This window comes from Podarcis tiliguerta (genome assembly GCF_965153285.1).
Source record: "Podarcis tiliguerta genome assembly, chromosome: 14".
NCBI lineage: Eukaryota > Metazoa > Chordata > Lepidosauria > Squamata > Lacertidae > Podarcis > Podarcis tiliguerta.
In genome coordinates, this window is record NC_139547.1 from 27,325,972 (window position 1) to 27,345,249 (window position 19,278).

General features: G+C 46.8%; 1 protein-coding gene across 3 annotated transcripts in view; it reads left to right on the plus strand.

Annotated features, from left to right (window-relative positions):
- Window positions 1–650: 650 nt before the first annotated feature.
- Window positions 651–19,278, plus strand: part of GLCE (glucuronic acid epimerase) — a 57,434-nt gene continuing 38,806 nt past the window's right edge. The window contains exon 1 of one of the 3 annotated variants that reach the window (XM_083412029.1): window positions 651–822. The gene's annotated coding sequence lies outside the window, so the exon portion shown is untranslated. The remainder of the gene's footprint in view (window positions 823–19,278) is intronic. The other 2 variants (XM_083412030.1, XM_083412031.1) reach the window with 2 other exon arrangements.

Sequence of the window (19,278 nt, forward strand, 5' to 3'; positions counted from 1 at the left end):
GATGTGGCTCACTTGGCTCAACTCTGACTACCGCCCTATGCATTTGCTGTTTCTAGTTCCACATCTTCAGAACCAAGTAAAATGACACTTTTTGCATTAATTTGCATATGCAAATCAGTGCTGAGAAGGACAGCATGCTTGCTGCCTGCACCCCACATTTCAGCTGGTCCCCGACCCTTTAAACCCCTTTCCCCCCCAAGCTGGTTCTCCATCCATCCAATCCTTCCTCCCTTTGCACAGGTGAAAATGAAGCAAAGCATCACTTTGCGGGCTCCAAATCAAGGCGAGAGAGAGCGAGAGAGCGAGAGAGAGAACGCGCAGACCTCCGCGTCATCTGATTGGCTAAAGCGCCGCTAAGCACTCTCACGATTGGCCGGCTCTTCTACCCTAGGCCCGCCTCTCCCTCTCCCTCTCTTTCCTCCCCTCTTTTGCCCTGGCAGAGGCGGAGCAACTCGTGATTGGCCAAGCGGTTAGCGTGTTGTGATTGGGCTTCCGTGCCGAAGACCTGGAGGGGAGGAGTAGAGAGCAACCCCGGCCTCCGTCCCTCCCATCCTTGCACACGTCAAATAGACGGGTGCCTTGGCTTGATTGACGGCGCGAGGGCTCTCGCTTGCGGCCCCGCCCTCTCCTTGCCTGTGTGGCTCTCGCGGGAAGTCGGAAGGGGGCGGCGTCTCCTCGCCGAGGCTGCTGCTGCTGCTGCTCTCCGCGCGCGCTCATTCACTCTCTTTCTCTCCTGCTGAGTGGCTGCCTGGGCCGGGCTGCCCCAGAGGAGAACGGAGGGGAGCGGAAAAAACCCTGTGTTTCAAGGACCCGTCCGCGCAGGTAAGAGGGTGAGGCGGTAGGGCAGCCAGTCAAAAGTGGGGTGCTGTGTTTGTGGGTGCGGCGCCCTTTTCTCCCCTGGAAGAGCCAAATGGGGTGGGTGGGTTGGAAGAAGGAAAGGGGTGGGTCTCCCTTTTGCCTCCCGGGGAGGGGTGTCTCCACTTTTGGGGGTGTTTGGGGAGGGAGGTCTTCTCAGTATTTGGGGAGGGGGTTAGAGGAGGCCAGCAAGTCCAGGAAAGGATTGGGGGGTGTCTGTGGGGGGCTTGCTCTCTCCCAGTAACTTTCCTACCTTATGTGTTTGAGGGACAGTCCCCCCCCTTTTTACTATAGGTGGAAGTTGAGGGGGGTTCTCTTTCCATTCCCTCCCCTAAAATTATATATACAAATGAGAGAGAGAGGAGGTACCTTTTTCTGAGAAAAAGGGTTTTTGTTTTCTTGGAGGGGTGCTCTGCCCACCCCCTTCATAACAGACATGGTTAGGGTCTGGCCTTCCTTCTGGGACTGGGCTGGACCCATGGCTGCCCCCCCCAATGCACAACAAGCACAGCTGGCCTTTGTTGAGCTCTTCCCTTTCCTTGCCCCAGGAGTCAGGGGTGGTTTTTTTTTGGTGCTTCTAGATAACTCTTTTTCTTATCCTCAGGAAACATGGTGGGTAACAGCTGTGTTAGTGTTGGCTGTGTCAATGTGCAGGTAGCCCTTTGCAAAGTGACTTTGGCAAAGGGAGGCAGGAGTCTGCCCCAAGAGCCTTACAATGTGAAAAAACAAAACAAGCCTCAAAATATGTTTCTTTCAGTGCTCTGCCTGACTCTAGTGCTAGGGCACCCAAGCTTTCCTCAACCTGTTGCCCGTTAGCAGTCTTGGACTACAACTCCCATCAGACGCTGGCTGTGCTGGAGTAGACCTTATGGCTGTGCTGGCTGACACTGATGGGAGTTGTAGTCTACAATGGCTGGACAGCACCAGGTTGGGGAAGACTCCTCTAGTTGTGATTGATGTGAGGTGGTTATCAGTGGCTACTAGCCATGATGGCTATGTTGTGCCTCCAAGGCTGGAGGCAGGAATGCTTCTGAATACAGTTGCTGGAAACCATAGAAGGGGACAGTGCTCATGTGCTCAGGTCAGGTTTCCCTTTGGGCTGTCTGGTTGGCCACAGGATGCTGGACTAGAAGGGGCATCGGCCTGATCTAGCAAAGCTCTTACATTCTTAAGGTGACTGCAGAGATAAGTTTTGGTCTGGTAACAGCCAAAAACTTGCAGGTTTGTTGTGGTGTGTAGGAGAAGGAGATATGTCAGGGTTCAATATGTCTGAATGGGCAAATCCAGTGGCTAGCAAGATTTCCATCCACTGTGTCCTGGCCTTGTATGATTCTAGCTGGAAGGAACACTTTGAATTTTGGGGTTGCCTGGGACTTTATTTTTTTGGTAGTCTCAGTTGCACCCGTTGCACTGTCTTTGAGTCTTTGAATGGATACTCTATCTGTTCCTTTCCTCTTCCATGTGCAGTTCACATTTCTTTGGCTGCAGTCTCTGAGAATTTAGATTCGAAATGGAGAGCAGAGCTTTTGGAATTTCACAGAAAAAAAGATGTTGTCCACTTGGGATGTTGATGCTCGCATCATTGTTAAACAGCTGGGTTTGTTGCTGGTGCATTGTGTGGCCTAAAGGATGAAAATTTAGCAACCCTGAGAAAGGTAATTAGCAAAGCATATGGAAGAATTTATGGTGCATTTGTAAACTGGAGTGCAGATAATTTGCAAGCCTGACTTAACTAGGTATGAAGTGATGCACACTTTCTGGGGGTTGTTAACTTGCAATCTCCAAGGTTGCCCACCTGGCCAAAAGAGCTGCGCCTTTGTGTTTGTTTCACTGCTGTGCAGGTGTAGTCTGGGCTTGGGATCAAGTTTGTGAATAGCTCTTTGTGTGGTGCCAGCACCTGCGCTCTCAGGACCGAGGCAGCAAAGCAAACCTTGTGAAAAAATGGTGTTGCATGAGTTAGCTGGAGAGGAGCTGTTTGAAAAACAAAGGCAGCTCTCCTGGTCTTAATTTAGCACCTATTACCAAAAACGATGCCAAGTATTCTTTGGGGAGCCGTGGGTGTCACAATGTGGGGGGGGGGGGATGTGCTTTTATAAAGTGGGGCTGCTGTCCTTTGACGTAACCAGTGTTGGAAATGCTGTGAATGGTCTGTATTGTAGGTGACGGCAAGGTGTGCTTAGGTCTTGCATCTTTCCAGACTTGTATGAGGAAAGTATTTCCATGTAGGAATAAGAATTCCTAGAACTGGTATAGTGTGGCATAGTCTTCATCAACCTGGAGCCTTCCAGATGTTTTGGATGACAGCTCCCATCAGATGCAGCTCAGCACATCCATATTCCCTTCAGATGTAGCATCATACAGCTATGCTGACTGGCAGTGTTAGAAACTCAGATAAATAAGCTAATTGCCAAATGGCACCTTAAACCTAAGTTATGGTCACTACAATGAAATGTCTAGGCACTTTTTGTTATTATTTTTATACCACTTCGTATTTTAAAGAAGAAAATCTCAAAGCAAATAAAACAAATTCAAGCTTCAAGGAAAATATTTCAGACCCTTTTTAAAGTGACATTTTGCTTTCCCCTTATTTATTTACCTACTTAATTTATATAGCTACCCCGTAGCGGAAGTACTCTAGGAAGCCAGTGTGGTGTAGTGGTTAGAGTGTTGCACTAGGATATTGGAGATCTGGTTTAAATCTCAACTCAGTCAGGATGCTCACTAGGTGACCTTGGGCCAGTCACAGCCTCGTAACCCACCTCAGGATCATTGTAGGGATTAACTGGGGGGGGGGGACCATGTACACCTTGGAGAAAAAGATGGGATATAAATGCAGTAAATAAGCTCTGCTTACCTAGGGTTGCCATATTTCAAAGAGTGAAAATCTGGACACAAAAGTTTTTGTTTTTATTTTATTTTTAGCCAAAGTTGCTTTTTTCTTTCCTTTTTCAAAATCTCAAATTCAAATTTCTGACTGCTGTACTCTGGCTATGTCTGGATGTACGGCAGCCTTAGCTGAAAGGGCCAGCCAGATGGAGATGTCAGTCGCCAGCCCAGCATCCAGAGATCCAGTTGCACCCATGCCCATTGCAAAATGTGTCTGGCACCTAGCTAATTTCTAACATTGGTAATAACCAAGATGCTGACAGGGGAACCTTAAGAATCCCTAGTTGAAATCTTGCCTCTTGCATGTGCTTACTAGGTTTGAGAATAATAATATCTACAGTGCTTTTGAGGTCACATTTGATAATATACACAGAACACTTTGAACACGTTCAACTGTTGTATAAATGCTAAGTACTATTAATAATGTGGCACCTATGTGTTGATGGCAGCGCATTATCATTCTGCACCAAAGAATCTCTGAATTTGGGCATTTGTGGCTTCTCAACACATGTGCACACAGCAAGACTAATCGGAGGCAGTTTCATTAATATTTCTTACATGAAATTGCCTTTGCAATTTGAGAGCCAGTGTGGTGTAGTGGTTGCAGTGTTAGACTATGACCTGGCAGACCAGAGTTCAAATCCCTGCTCAGCCACAAAGCTCACTGGGTGACCCTGGGCCAGTCACTGCCTCTCCGCCTCACCTACCTCACAGGGGGGTTGTGCGGATCAAACGAGGACTTGGAGAAAGAACCATGTACGCCACCTTGAGCTCCTTGGAGAAGAAGATATAAATGCAATCAATAAATTTGCTTAAGCAGTTTGCTCACATATTGAGCGGCACCCGAATACTTATCCTGGATGGTGGGAAGCACAGCCTGAGGAATTCAGGTCTCCTCTTCCTCCAGCCAAAATGGGTCAGTGTCGCTTTGGTATTTCTGGAAATACTTGCTGCTGTGCTTTTCTTGCACAGCTGATTGATAAATGCAGGGCTTTGTCCTGGAGAGAACTGACAGCAAGCAGTCTATTCTCTTGTTGCTGGTTGATGCTGGCTTGAGAACTGAACAAAGCACTTTAAGAAATATATAAAATTTTGCGCTAGGTGTGATGTCGTTTGCCGTGATGCTAGTCTAGAATCCTGGCTGAAAAAGACAATCTCCTTTAACTAGGCATGATGTGAACAGTGGTTTGATGACTGATTTAGCCATTGATTGGCAGCAAATCATGCTTTTTATAGGATGAAGAAACAGCGCCACAATACCTGCATTATGATAAATGCATTGTGACAGAATTGCACTGCCTTGTGGCACCCAACATTAACTCCAAGGTTCTCACCCCTGATGTTGCAGCCCATCGTACTCTATATTTCTGATTCAAGTCTTCCTGTATTCACATTGTAACGCAGCCAAAACTACATCACCCTAACACAAGGGAGGCAGCACTGAAGACTCTGGTTAACCTCAAGGTTTCCTTAATAAGGAAAGTCTATAAGGGGGAACTCCAAAACAGCAGCATAAGGCAGGGTCGACAATGTGAAGCCCTCCAGGTTGTTCGGACAACAGCGCTCATCAAGCTCAACCAGCACAGCCAATGGGCAAGGATGATGGGAGATGTAGTCCAAAACCTCTGGAGGGCAGGACCACCTTTGGTGTAAGGACTCCATGACATGGAACGTTGGCTGACTAAGAGGGGAAAAGATGGGAACTGGGTGGGAGGGGGATGCAGTGGAGTAGGCTGGAAAAAGGAGGAGAGAAGTTACCTGGATATTAAAAGGATAAAATAGACCCCCTTTATTGTCTAGGTAGGTGAATTCCAGGGGTGGAAGTGGGAGCTACCTATAGACATGAGTGGACAAATCTAAATATTTTAATATAGCTTGGGCTGGGCATAGGGGTCAACCTCACAACACAGAGCCTCCCACCGACCAATAAGAACCAGCTGTGTTCCATGGGTATAGAATACTGACTGACTGTGGGGAGGAGCAGGGATGCAATGAGGCAACTGGGTCTCTGAACAAAATCATGGCATGCTGCAACATTTTGTTGTAGGATCCAGCTTCACTTCTGTTGCCCCAGTGTATGTGGTGCAGAGTCACTCGTTAGCAACCCTCCTTGTTCCCTCTACTGCACACAGATTCCATGACTGCCTTTTGACATTATTTATTATTATTATTGTTGTTGTTGTTACCATTATTATTATTATTATTAGATAAAGGTAAAGGGACCCCTGACCATTAGGTCCAGTCGTGGCCGACTCTGGGGTTGCGGCGCTCATCTCGCTTTATTGGCCGAGGGAGCCGGCGTACAGCTTCCGGGTCATGTGGCCAGCATGACTAAGATGCATCTGGCAAACCAGAGCAGTGCACGGAAGCGCCGTTTACCTTCCTGCCGGAGCGGTACCTATTTATCTACTTGCACTTTGACGTGCTTTCGAACTGCTAGGTTGGCAGGAGCAGGGACCGAGCAATGGGAGCTCACCCCGTCACGGGGATTTGAACTGCCAACCTTCTGATCGGCAAGTCCTAGGCTCTGTGGTTTAACCCACAGCGCCACCTGTGTCCCCATGATGATGATGATGATGATGCACACTCACACTTCTGTTTCTTGGCCTCCTTTGACACCTGATTGTGGACCGCTCTCGCCATTCATCTCTTTGTCCGGCTAACATAGCCTGTGAGCTCTCCTCCACCCTGCACTGCAAGGCTTGTGTGTGTCTTATGTACAGTGTCTAGCACATGGTGCTGTATAAATGTTAAACTGCGGCAGCACTAGAAGGTTAGCAAATGGGCTTCTTAGTCTTTTAATCTGCACTCCGTTTTCTGCCCTTGGCGTGAGATGCGAGACAAAATTAATGTACCGGCTTCCCTTTTTTCAGGAGGAAAATACACACCAGTCGTGTTAACAGGTGTGTCTGGTGAAGCTTCAGTGGCTCCCTGATGTTTGCATTAATATTGCAGCCTCTGTGGACAAGCTGTAGGTTAGCTAAAGCACACAGCAGGGTTTAATAAGACGTGGTAGGAGAGAACTTTGCGCAGGCCATGGTGTTGTGCAGTTTATTTGCAGAGCTCAAAATTAGCTGAGGCCCTATAATGATTAGCAGCTGGCCGATAGCCCAGAAAGACGCACAGAACCTGGATCTGGCAGCCCTTGGCAGTAATTTTCTGCAAGACAATTGTCCCTTAGCTCTTTTTATTATCGGATCGATTCTTTGACAATAGCACTTCTGTTTACAATGCTGATTCTATCAGGGTGCTTTCCGTAGTGTGGCCGGGTGTGACCTGGTTGCTCTCGTAGCTGCACATCTTGTTTTCAAACCTGGCCACTTACCTTTCTCTTATTAGACTCCCCTTTCTCAACAGTCCCCACCCCCTGCAACCCGTCTGAGCTGAACGGAGTGTGGAGCTGTGTCAGTTTGCTATGTTCCACATCCACTTGCAGGCAGACGTTCTCTAGGTCATCCACTCTGCTGCAAACAGTATGCTGCCCCCTCTAATCAATTTGGAGTCCTCTAGACGCTGGTGCAAACAAAGCCTTGCATGATGCAAAACAAGCAGAAGGGTTGGCTATACTGGACTGGATCAAGTGCCCATCAGGTTCAGCACTCTGCTTTCCAATAGTGTCTAGCTAAGGATACTCCTGGAGAACTTTCAAGGAGAGCATGATGGAGATAGGCACTTACTGTGAGTCCCTAATAGGTAAAGGTAAAGGCACCCCTGCCCGTACGGGCCAGTCTTGCCAGACTCTAGGGTTGTTCGCTCATCTCACTCTATAGGCCGGGAGCCAGCGCTGTCCGCAGACACTTCCAGGTCACGTGGCCAGCGTGACAAACTGCATCTGGCGAGCCAGCGCAGCACACGGAACGCCGTTTACCTTCCCGCTGGTAAGCGGTCCCAATTTATCTACTTGCACCTGGGGGTGCTTTCGAACTGCTAGGTTGGCAGGCGCTGGGACCGAACGACGGGAGCGCACCCCGCCGCGGGGATTCGAACCGCCGACCATACGATCGGCAAGTCCTAGGCGCTGAGGTTTTACCCACAGCGCCACCCGTGTCCCTGAGTCCCTAATAAGGCTGGGCAATACCTGGTTTTCAACAGCATGATATATCACCAGCTAAATACCACAATATACTGATATATCACCATGTCTGAAATAAGGATGGAACGATGTAGAGGCATTGGCTGGCTTCACAGTTTTTCCCACATTGTGATTTTTGCACCGCGCGTGTGTGCACCCCCCCCCCCCCCATGATTCACAATATATTGCCAGGTCAAAAACAATAAAACTGATAACTTGTTTTGGGACGATACCCAGCCTTAGTCCCTAGCATCCATTGTGCAGGAGTGTACTACCTTGTATCTGGGAGTTCTGCCTTGCTATAGTGGCTAATTACTAGACTGCTCTTGTGCTTGAATCCTGCTTATTGGTTTCCTACAGGCAGCTGATCTGCCACTGTGAGAACATGATGCTGGACTAGATGGGCCATTGGCTTGGTTGTAAAAAAAACCCCTCCAAGCGGTTTACAAAAGATAAAACAATAAATCAAGAAAAAATCACAACCCTGCTTTAGATTGATAAACTCACAGAGGAATCGGTTTGCTAGCTTCAGTTTTGTCCGGTAGCCAGTCAAGAGAACCTGTGACCAACCAGATGTTGTTTTTCAAGGTACCAGGTGTGTTTTGCTGCTAGAGGGCTGTGCTCGGTTGACGGTCTCAAGTTGTGTCAACCTGTTCTGCAGTAACTCTTCTTTTTGTAGTCATTATTATTTCTGCAGGAATAATAAGGTCAAATGAAAATCTGTGCAGAGAATGGAATTACAAACTAAGCCAAGTAGCAGAAATAATAAGTGATTACTTTTCTGGTGGATTTTCCTTTAGTGCAGTAAGCATGCCTAAGAATCTGTGCTAGAGATAGCCTTCCACAATCCTTTTGGATGGAGATAATACATATATTAATGATTGCAAGGATTATGTACGTGAGGAGCTGGGGGGGGGGATACAGGGAAACCAAATAAATTGGTTTATTTATACAGTGAGATCGCAACTTATGCACATTTAACTTGTGCGATTGCAACCTTGCACGGTAGAAGGCCAGCTGGTTGAAATTGTGCAATTTAAGTGCACACAAGGCAGAGAGCTGTTTTGTGTTGGGTGCAGAAAGAGCTTTTAGCCTCTCTGGAGGTTCCAAGGGGAAGGGCCCTCTCCACAGGTTAGATGGCTTCCAGTGGCTTCCTTTTCTCTCCTCTAGAGGAGACGAACCAGCAAGAGAAGGGGACAGTGCTGGTGGGGTAGACAATGCTGATAAGCCCTCTTCCTCAGCCTTCTGGAAGTTCCAATCCTTCTAAACAAAGACCGTTTTTGGCACCTAACCAAACTCCCCAAAACAGCTTTAGCAAATAGCTTCTTGGTTATAATGCCTTAATGCTTCCCTTTCCCACTTCCCCTTTCTCCTTTCTGTTTAGTCCTATCCGGAAGTCTGTGTTATCCATCCTCCACATCTCAATCTATGGGACTAATCTCCTACTCTCTCCCCAGCATTGTCTTTGAATTGTAAGAAGCTTTTCTCCTTTTTAAGGCATAAATCTCCTCTTTATGTTACCTTCTCAGATGAGGATGCTTTCCCAAACAACATGCAAGGAGAATAAAATACGAGAACCATTTTCTTACCTCTGCATTTTCCGCTCTCTTGCCAACAGAGAAGCGAAATCACTTTATTTTACAAGGAACAGCTAGGCTTCATGGAATCGTAGAGTTGGAAGGGACCCCAAGGGCCATCTAGTTCAACCCCCTTCAATGCAGGAATCTCGATTAAAGCATCCAAGACAGATGGCCAGCTAACCTCTGCTTGAACACCTCCAGTGAAGGATTGTCCACAGCCTCGTGAGGGAGTTGGCTCCACTGTTGAGCAGCTCTGACTGTTCTTCAGGTGAACTGCCTCTGAATTGTAATCAAGAGCTGAACCTGCCCTCTTTCCCTGCCACAGATATTAAGGGACACCAACTCGCCTGGTTAAGGATAGGTGATTCTGTGTAGATTTGTCATAATGAATGTGAATCTTGGCCAGACTGAACACTTTACGAATCTGCTTTCTTCCATATAAGTATTCTCAGAGCCGTTGAAAGAAGTGGGAAAGAGCATCACTCTTCCAGCAACCTCCTTCAGTCCCACATACAGTTCAAGGGATAATAAAGCAACTGCCTCCCCACCTCAAGACCAAGAGGGTTAGGGGGGAGAGAGCGAGTAGGGGGAGCTTAGAGGCTTCTTGGACATCAAAAGGAGACTTCAAAGGTGCCGTTACACCTGCAGAATCCACAGTGGTGGCCTTGGGCTCTGGATTTGAAGCAAGCAAAGATCATGCATTAGTCAGCTCTTGCAATTTCTCTTCATCTCCGTGCAACCAAGTGGTGACTGTTAGAAAGAGCTGCCTTGTTAGTGGAGCTTTGCTAGAGCCTTTCATTGAGGTTGGGTGACTTGTGGGAATTTGTTTGGGCCAACCTTTATGGTGGCATGTCCTGCTGTCACACTTGCCCAAGCCCTGATTTTTAATTGTAGATGCTTGGGACACCTTTATGCTTGGACAAAATTCATAAACCTATTTGATATCTTACAAAACTGAATGCCGGAAGATCCAAGGCAGACAAAATTCATGCAGTACATAGTTAAACTATGGAACTCACTTCCACAGGAGACAGTGATGGCCACCAACTTGGGTGGCTTTGAAAGAGGATTAGACAAATTCACTGGAGGAGAAAGGCTATCACTGGCGACTAGCTATGATGGCTATGCTCTGCCCACAGCCATGCTTCTGAATAGCAATTGTTGGAAACCACTATAGGGGAGAGTGTTCTTGTGCTCAAATTTTGCCACAGGCATCATGCTGGTGAAAACCGGATGCCGAACCAGATGGGCAGTCTGCAGCAGGCCCCAATTATATTCTTACAAGCGTGTGTTTCTGACTTCTGTATGCCTGGAGTTGCCACCTCATTATTATTAATATTAATGATTAGTATTTCTAACAGGTAAGAGTCAAACTTCTAATCTGCAGCAACCTCTTCTTTAGTATCCTGGGAATTCTTGCCCCTCTAGCTACGGCAAACCCGAGAAGCTCCCTGGCTGGTACTCAAAAGAAGCGCTAAGCTCCATTCCAACACAGATGCTGCTGCAGCTTTTTATGAATTAAATAGTAACATGTCTGCGACGGGCTCAGACAGCTGGCTCTGGGCTTTAGTTGGGTTTGTGAAGCTGCCTTAGCAAGTGAGGAGGAGCGAACTCCCAGCCTGCCACGGGGGGCATGTCCTGTTGGTGCAATGATTAATGCACGATGGTGGATGCCAGCGCATCTTGAGTCCTAGGTGGCTGTGTAAAGTAGGTCAGCTATTTTTTAAGTCATGATTATTTTATCAATGTTCCTTTGTAAGGGGGGGGGGGATAATGTGTGTGTGTGTTTGTTTGAAAATGGCAACTTCATTAGTGATCAGCACAACAGCAGCGCTGCTTAAATGGGAAATGGGTGCTTTCCTGTCTCTCAGTTTCCACATGTGCTATCCAAGCATATATTTTATTTGCGGGATTTAAAGCCCACCTATTCCTCTTAGGGGTGCAAAGTGGCATACCTGTTTTCCACACCCATGCATAACAACACAGAGGCGGTGACTGGCCCAAGGTCACAAAGTGAACTTCATGGCTGAGTAGGGGTTTGAACCCTGGTCTCCCAGGTCCTAGTCCAGCACTCTAACCTGTACAGTGGTACCTCGGGTTACATACGCTTCAGGTTACAGACTCCACTAACCCAGAAATATTACCTCGGGTTAAGAACTTTGCTTCAGGATGAGAACAGAAATTGTGCAGCGGCGGCGCAGCGGCAGCAGGAGGCCCCATTAGCTAAAGTGGTGCATCAGGTTAAGAATGGTTTCAGGTTAAGAACAGACCTCCAGAATGAATTAAGTACTTAACCCGAGGTACCACTGTATGCCACACTGGCTTTCCAGCATTGTCCTGTTGTGATTGCAAGCACTTGGCAACACTGAGGAGCTTGGCACTTGAAGTCTTAGAATCACAGAATCGTTCTTGTAGAGTTGGAAGGGACCACAAGGGTCATCTAGCTCCACCCCCTGCAATGCAGGAATCTTTTGCCCAACGTGGGGCTCAAACCCACGACCTGGAGATTAAGAGTCTCATGCTCTGATTGAGCTATCCATCATGAGCCATCTTACGCCTGTTTACTCGGAAGCAGGTCCCCACTGTGCACAGCATCAACCACAGCAAACATGGCCAATGGCTAGGGATGATGGGAGCTGTAGGACACCTGGAGGACCACAGGTCCCCCACACCTGGTGCGTAGGATTGCAGCCTTAACCTCCAAAAGCCTTTGAACAAGTCAGTATTTATTATTATTATTTAGAGCCTCTGTATCCCATTCTTCGGCCGGAAGAGTGGCTCCTGGTATGATTTACATGCATAGTTTGTGAAAACAATATAGTCTCTACGCTTAACAGTCTAAAAGACACAGTATACAAGGTGAGAGGGACAGGGAGGGAAAAGGGGAAGAAAAGCAAACTCTGGTATCAGTCCTTAAAAGCTAAATAGTTCTTATAATCAGCAGGAATGGAAACAGCTCAGTGGGAAGAAGCCCAGCATGATTGAGCGGGCCTTTCAGTGGCACAGATGGCGGTCAGCCCTGCTTCCCATCCTTCCCATCAAAGGCAGCCTGCTGGGGTGGCAGCTACCAGCTCCTTCCACCACAGCCCTCTGCCACCGATTTCAGGAGGCTTTCTCGATTTCGGGAGACTTTCTCGCTGAATTTTCAGCAGGCAATTTCATTCTCTCACCCTGCCCTGAAACCTCCTCCTTCTGGGCTATGTTTAGAGGAGTGGTTCCCCCCCCCCCCCATTTGAGGCAGAGGACTCATTAAAAATGCAGCGTTTTCTAGGCCACGAAGCTCGCTGTTTTACTCTGGAATTAGGCTTCTCAAAGCAAATCCTTTTATCTGTTCCAGCTCAGCAGAACAAGGAACGTTGGATGCTCTCATATTTTGGGAGTGCTCAGGACTCTCCCCCCCCCCACCCTCCGCTTTTTCAGATGGCAATGAGATTTGCTCAGCTTGGAGATCAGCTGATGCCTTGTCAGGCTTGGTATTTAAACTAGACAGCAGCCTGGCATCTGACTGGCTTCCACACCTCCTGCTTCTGTCTGTCATGTGTGAACCTGGACACATTTCCTGTTTAATGGATGCACTGCTTAAGTGATTAATTCTCGGAAGTGATTGGGTATGTTTCCATTCGTTTTCTTTCCCCAGACTCTGGAGGAAACAGACTTTTCGGTTGTCTGCTCAAAACCTTATATTCAGGGCTCAGTGCAGAGTTCTACATTTTATTCAAGAGCTTTTGGTTCTTGTGGCTGTACCAGGGGGCTGAGGCATCTGCTTCATGGAGGAAGAGAGGGCTATCAATGGCTACTAGCGACAATTGCTATCCTCTGCCTCCACAGTTGGAGGCAGCAATGCTACTGAATACCAGTTGCTAGAAACCGCAGGAGAGAAGGGTGCTCTTCTCAAATTCAGAATGAGCCACTTAGTCCAGCATCCTGCCCTTGAGACTGACCCAGAAACTCCAGCGGGTGCAGAATGCCGCGGCGAGACTCCCTACGGGGTCCTTGCCGCGGGATCACATTTACCCGGTGCTCTACCAACTGCACTGGCTCCCAGTGGAGTACAGGATCAGGTTTAAGGTTCTGGTTTTAACCTTTAAAACCCTATACGGCCTAGGACCCTCGTACCTACGGGGCCGCCTCTCCTGGTATGTCCCACGGAGGACCTTACGGTCTTCAAACAAAAACATCTTGGCGGTCCTGGGCCACAGGGAGGTTAGGCTGGCCTCAACCAGAGCCCAGGGCTTTCTCGGCTGTGGCCCGATCTGGTGGAACGCTCTGTTACAAGAAACTAGGGCCCTTCGGGACCTGACATCTTTCTGCAGGGCCTGCAAGACAGAGCTGTTCCACCAGGCCTTTGGCCAAGGCACAGTCTGACCCCCTCCTTTGGTAATCCTCACAGAACTCTAGCTCAATGGTTGCCATGAATTTGATTTTGAATTGATTTTAAAATGAATTGATTTTAGAATGTTGTGTTACTTTTATTGTTGTTAGCCGCTCTGAGCCCGGCTTTGTCTGGGGAGGGTGGGATATAAATAAATAAATTGTTGTTGTTGTTGTTGTTGTTGTTATCCCATTCTCACAGTTGCCCACCAGGGGCCCATTATGAGAAAGCAGGACCCAAGCACAAGAACAACTTTCCCCTCCTGTGGTTTACGGCAACTGGTATTTAGACGCATTACTGCTTCCCAGCTGTGGAGGCAGAGCATAGCCATCATGGCTAGTAGCCATCAATAGCCATCTCCTCTATGAATTTGTCCAATCCTTTTTAAAAGCCCATTTAGGTTGGTAGCCATCACTGCGTCTAGTGGCAGGGAGTTCCATAGTTTAGCTATGTGCTGCATGAAGAAGGACTTCCTTTTATATGTGCCGAGTCTTCCAACTTTGGGGAAAGCTGTTTTGGGTGGGTTTTAAGTAGGCAGTGTTTGTCAGCTGTGAGGATCTTTTCACGCGGACTTTTATCGACTATGTTGTACAGAATTTGTTGGGAGTGCGCACACAAACACACACGCTCTTTAACTCTGTTGGCGGCCTCTTTATTTTAATACGTAAGCTTCCTTGGAGGAATTTTCATCTGGAAAGGTGGTATTGGGTTGTATTAGATCTGAGCCACGAATATTTGTACAGGGTTTTGCAGGAAATTCTGGAGATGGGCTTTATGGCTTATTTGAATGCATAATCCTGGGCTGCAGATGTAAACTCTCCCCCCGCCCCCACCTCCTCTGTTCTAGAAGACATTAATGGGCTGGCTTTTAACCTCTGCTAGCTTTTAAGAAGTTTGGAAGGTATTAGCTCCTCCAGTTCTTCTTAATTGTGTTACACTTTGAATTGCAAAAAAAAAAAAAAAAAGGGGGCATTCTTTAAGTCTTAACAGAGACCCCGAGTTTCCATTTTAAAAAGTAAGTCTCTAGTCCTAGGAAGGAAGTTGTGGGGGTTTTTTGTTAGTGCTTTTTATGGTGCATTCTTACTATATTTGTTTTTTGATGAATTTTCTGTTGTAATGGCAGGATATAAATATTCTAAATAATCCATTGTGTGCCCTTGCATGCTGGCACAGAGCTTGGTAGATTCTACATTTTACTTCCTAGAAATAGCCTAGATGCATTTTCATGGCTAACGTCATTACTGAGTGTTAGCTCACGCGTACTAATTTAAAGCAGGTTGTATTTCAGTTGATTGCTTGAACAACCAGATAGCTCTACTGTGCTATACTGCCCTGTTACAATTCTGGAGCCTTTCCAATCTGGGTTCAGGCCCAATTTTGAGACTGAGACAGCCTTGGACAGGTGGAGTGTGCCGGTTTCTGCTGGACCCTTCGATAGCTTGTTTTTTAAATGACTCTTCGGTTTGGCAATGGGGTGGCGGGGTGGCGCAATGGCCCTGAGAAATGGGGAAGCAAATTTTGGACCCGCACTAGAAACTATAGCTGGTGCAAAATCTAGTTGCTTCATAGAGCATTGCATTCCAGATCTGTATCATTTGCAATGGCTTCCTGTTCGTTTCTGGATTCTATTAAAAGCATTAGGACAAGGAAATTTAGAGCACCTGCTTCCTCCCACATTGTTGTGCGTGGCCCTTATTCATGTAATGTTTTACTTTGAAGATCAGTGGGGCGGGGGGGGGGGGGGGTTCACAGGCAGAGCCTGACCAGCCATAGGTGCTCTGCCGCCTCCACCAATCGTGAAGAAGTGCCGCCCATTTGGGGCATGTTCATGTCCATTTGGGGCAAGGTATCATCACCCCAAATCTATGCAATTTACTCCAAATGTGTTCCGATGGCAGTGCTGCTTCTCCAGTGTTGGGTGCAGCAAGGGCTCACAGAAATGGCAGGAGTAGGAGGGTGGCGGCACTTTTTGTTCAAGTGGTAAAATGGGAAACACTGCTCCAGGGCACAGGAATGGCTCTTTTGGTTGCCCTTTTTCGAGAGCCCTTGGTATTAGTTGCATCCATTTAAACTTTCCTGTAAGCCATCTTCTGTGCTCTTATAAGCGCTAAAAGGGGAGGGGTATGTCATTTAAACAATTCTGCAGGTTTCTCCTCGTGCCTTAGCCTGGAATCCAAGCAGAATTAATGCTCCCTGAAAACTCATTGGCCATTCATGAATTCCTCAAGAGCATGGGTAGGCAAACTAAGACCCAGGGGCCAGATCCGGCCCAATCATCTTCTAATCCAACCTGCGGACGGTCCGGGAATCAGCGTGTTTTTACATGAGTAGGATGTGTGCTTTTATTGAAAATGCATTTCTGGGTTATTTCTGGGGCGTAGGAATTCATTCATCCCCCCCCCCCAATATAGTCCTGCCCCCCCCACAAGGTCTGAGGGACGGTGGACTGGCCCCCTGCTGAAAAGGTTTGCTGATCCCTGCTCAAGAGGAACAATAATTACAACTCCTTGCGGTTGATATGATTCAACCATTAAGGGATGACAAGGAGTCTCTCCACTAAGAACATAAGATGAGTGTGCTGGATCACACCAGCAGTCCATCCAGTCCTGTTCTTACAGTAGCCCACCACAGTGTTAGAAATTAGCAAGGCGCATTTTGTTTCTGGTGCTGGTCCAGTTGCGAATACATGGAGATTTCTGGGCAAGGTTGGCAACCACAGTTCAAAAACCTCTTCCTTACTCCATAGTTAATTCCATTTCCACTGTATATGTTTCTTCTCCTTGAGTACTCAGACAAGTGAATTGTTGTAAGAGCAAGCTACAGTCAAGCAATGTAGTTGAGACCATAGAATTGTAGCATTGGAATCATTTGGCCCAAGCCCCCTGGTGAATAGAAATTCCATTGGCAACCATAACCTAGATTTAAGCTGCAATTTGGCACCATATCCGAGTTTCTGACACTGCCCACCAAATGCCAACTATGGGAAACCTACAGAAAGGATCAGAGGGCAACTGGCATGTAGAGGCATAATGGCTCCAACTTGGAGGCTGGACATAGACATTGTGGCTAGTAGTCACAAATAGCCATCTGGACCCTGAATTTGTCTCCTCTTCTTCTAAAGTCATCCAGGTTGATGACTGTGACTGCCTACTCTTGGAGAGAGTTCCTGAGTTTAACTGTGCAGAGTGTTCAGCTTCATTGGATAGCCCTGAGTTTTAGCATTATGAAAGAGAGATGAATTTTTGTTTTTGGCACTTCTATCATGTCTCCTTTGACTCTCAAAGGATCCCTTCCTCCTCCCTATTGGGCCCCTTTTTAAAGATCTTTGACATTTCTCTTCCAAATGGAGTGGTTTTAGGTTAGATGGGAAATGCAGGCGGGGGAAAAACAACTCCAGTTGCATTTTGCTGTACTGTATTAAAATTTAAAGTGCTTTTTGGGTTCTTACGGTTGGAAGGGTGCTAATTAATTCATGATTTCACTAACAGCTAAAGTGTTCGAAAAGTCAGCTTGTTTATAGTTTCTGAAATCTCATAGACTGTACAAAGTTGAGAGTCAATTGAAACATGAAGTTGCAAGTGGGGAAAACTAGTTGAAGCTTTGGGGCACATCAGTTTCTGACTTAAAATAAATACCGACCCGTGATTTGTTTTTAAAACTACTTTTCTGGATTGTGGGGAAAGAAGGTTGCTGGAGAATGTCTCCTCCGAGAAAGTAAAGGATTTCTGGAAAGTGTCAGCTGTTTCTGAGAATGATGTATGTGCAGCTTTTAAAGCCATTTCTAACACATCTTGGAATGCCTCGCTTAAGTGTGATATATGCGGTGAACTCTTCTCTTAAAAGCCTTGTGCAACGTGGCATTCACACCAGTAACAGGCACGACCTCCATTTCAACTCCAGCTGATTTCAGGCACTCAGACAAAATGTATTTTAATCATTGCGCTTTCTACCCCGGTGCTGGGGACATTTTGGACCTCCAGATGTTGCTGGACTACAATTCCCATCATCCCTGACCATTGGCTGTGCTTGCTAAGCCTGATGGGAGTTGTAGTCTGGCTGGCAGCATCTGGGGGTCCAGAGGTTCTCCACCCCTGCTCTGTTACCAAATTGGGTTCCATGATGGATGAAAGGTGAGCTATTAATGTATGAAAATAAGACATTCTTTGAAAACCAGCTCCCACTGATACGTTTAACGTTCTTATCGTAGCACTGTTTTCAGGTTATATGCCGCCTTGTGATGTTTTATATGAAAGCATGGCTTTAAAATATTAAAATAAATAAAAGTTTGCTGGGTTTGATCTGGCCCGAGGGTAAGCAGTGACTAGTACCAACTTGGGCGAGCAAATTGGGGAGTAGTTTTTCCTATCACATGTCTGTGATTCCTGCATTGCAGGGGGTTGGTCTAGATGACCCTTTGTGACCCTTCCAACTCTACCTTTCTATTATCCTATGTCCAAATCCACCCATGCCTGATTGTCTTTCCACAAGTCTTGTCTAATCTTATGAGTTTCTGACCCCTGCCTTACAGCTGGTCAACCAGAGCTGAGTATTGTAACAGTGGAAACACATCATATTAACTCTCCCAACAATGCATAGGAGCTACCTACTTTGGGCACTGGGGATCCAGATGGAATTTATCTTCAGATTTCGCCCCAAGTCTCCCATTGTTAACACGAGAATATAAAGAGCCTAGCCGAGGCATAAATGAAACCAGGGCTTACAAGATCAAGGAAAATGAATGTTCTTCTTGGTAGAGAAGCCATCTTTGCTGGATGAATATCCAAGCAATTATGAACTCTGCTTCTCCCTTTGATATATTTTTCATGGGTGTGAAAGCTACCTTCTACTTAGAAGATTTAATTGGATTCTGTCCATACAGACTGCTTGAAACTGAACTCTCTAGTTAAAAAGAAACATATCGTTGCCCGTGTAATAAAATAAAATAAAACCAATGTATTTCAAAGTAAGCTAAAACCAGTAACCTCCTGGCTTTATCTATGATGCTGTGATCTGATAAGTAGATCTTAATCTTTAGCTGCACAATTTATTGGGAACTTGGGTCCTTTGCAGGGCCTTTTAAACGGACGGGACGTGTGCAGGAGATGTTCCTGGCGGATTATGGGCAGAGTTTTTCCATGTCCTGTCCCTTGCCTTGTAGATAAAAGGCTTTCCCCCTCTCTCTTGCAAAGTTTCTTGCTTCTAACAGAAAAACGCTGGGGACTGGACCAGCAGACTGAGTCACTCTTTGCTTCTGATGGCTTGAGCTTCACAAAGCGAATTGTGTTTCTTGTGGTCTGTGTGTGCGTATCTTCCGACAAAGCAAATCCTAAATTGGATTAGACCCGAAATGCTGCCTTTCCCCTCATTTTCAGGGAGAAATAGAATGGGCAGAATCAAGCCGAACATGGGGAAATTGTCCTCCTCCCTTTCCCAGTCTGCCACCCAGCCGTTAACGGAAACTGTCCAGGGCACCTGAACCATTGTTTACTTGAAGGCAGAGGGAGCCTTAAGGT